Here is a 1,255-nt window from a genome sequence, read left to right on the forward strand (position 1 = left end):
AAAAAAAAAAAAAAAGAACCCAGCAGCAAGGGGCAGTGGCCAAAATAGCAGAAATAAAATTGTAAGGTACTGTCAGGTACTCACTCTTAGATGCAGCAGATGGCAGCTGAGAGGTCCTGGTCCAAGGGAAGGGGGGATGGAGGAGAGAGGGACCCGCACACTACCAAGGGCAAGTGGGGCACATCAAGACACTTCTTACTCCTCTCGGTTTCAGCACCAACATAAGAGGTCAACACTGAGATGCTGAACAGAGTTAGAATTGAGACAAAGAACGTGAGGTTAAGAGCGGCTTTATTAGGGTGGGGAAAGAGCTCCCGGGAGGGAAGGGAGAGCATAGAAAGGGACAGGAGCATCTTGAGCTCCTGGGTTCTGAGACCCAACGAGTTAAGTCAGGGAAATCGTGCCCTCGGTGGAGCAGTGGGATATTTGTAGGGTTTGGGTCAGGGAAATACGCAAACGAGGTGAAGAGAGCTGCCGGTGCTTGCACCAATAAGGAGAAGGGAGGCTTCCTGGTGTGCAGCTGAGTCTGAGTCCCTCACAGAGTAGCTTCTTGGAATGTGGGGGAAGAGGCTGCACAGTCCTGCTCTGGCCTTGAGGGGCCAGGGGAAGGGGCTGTCTGTACCCTGCCCGGAGATATAAGCTCCTTGGAATGCTGGAGACAGGGACTGCAAAGTCCAGCAGATCACCCGTCTTTCTGAGAGGCTTGGGGAAGGGGCTGCATGGTCAGAACCCAGCCCAAACAGAAGTAAAGAGGGGGGAAGAGAGATGCCAAGACACACGAAGACTGTGCATGAGCAGAAGCTTCAAGGGACAAGGATCTTCCTCCAGAGGCAACAGAAAAAGATACAGCCTTCCCTCAGATTCCAACTTCTCACCCCTAAACTGAGAAGATAAAATTCTCTGCTCATTACAGTCACCCATTTATAATATTTCTATCACAACAGCACCAGTTAGATAGCACCGACTACTGAGAAGTGGGAGTGTTGCTGTAACAAGGACAATGTAGAAGTGCTTTGGGAATTGAGCAATGGGTAGGTGCTCAAGAGTTTTAAGGTGCTGAACAGCAAAAGCCTCAATTGCCTTGAAGAGATTGTTGGTAGATTGTGGGGGCCGAAGGCAACTCTGAGGAGGGCTCAGAAGGAAGTGAGGAGAGAGGGAAACTCTCCACTGTGTCAGAGAACCCATGGCACCAGCAACAGAATGCTGCTAGATCTGTGAAGGTTAAATGTGCTTCTCTCTCCACTGTGTCAGAGAA

The sequence above is a fragment of the Echinops telfairi genome, unplaced genomic scaffold (assembly GCF_000313985.2).
Source record: "Echinops telfairi isolate 266 unplaced genomic scaffold, ASM31398v2 ScPeMD7_7424;HRSCAF=8462, whole genome shotgun sequence".
Lineage (NCBI taxonomy): Eukaryota > Metazoa > Chordata > Mammalia > Afrosoricida > Tenrecidae > Echinops > Echinops telfairi.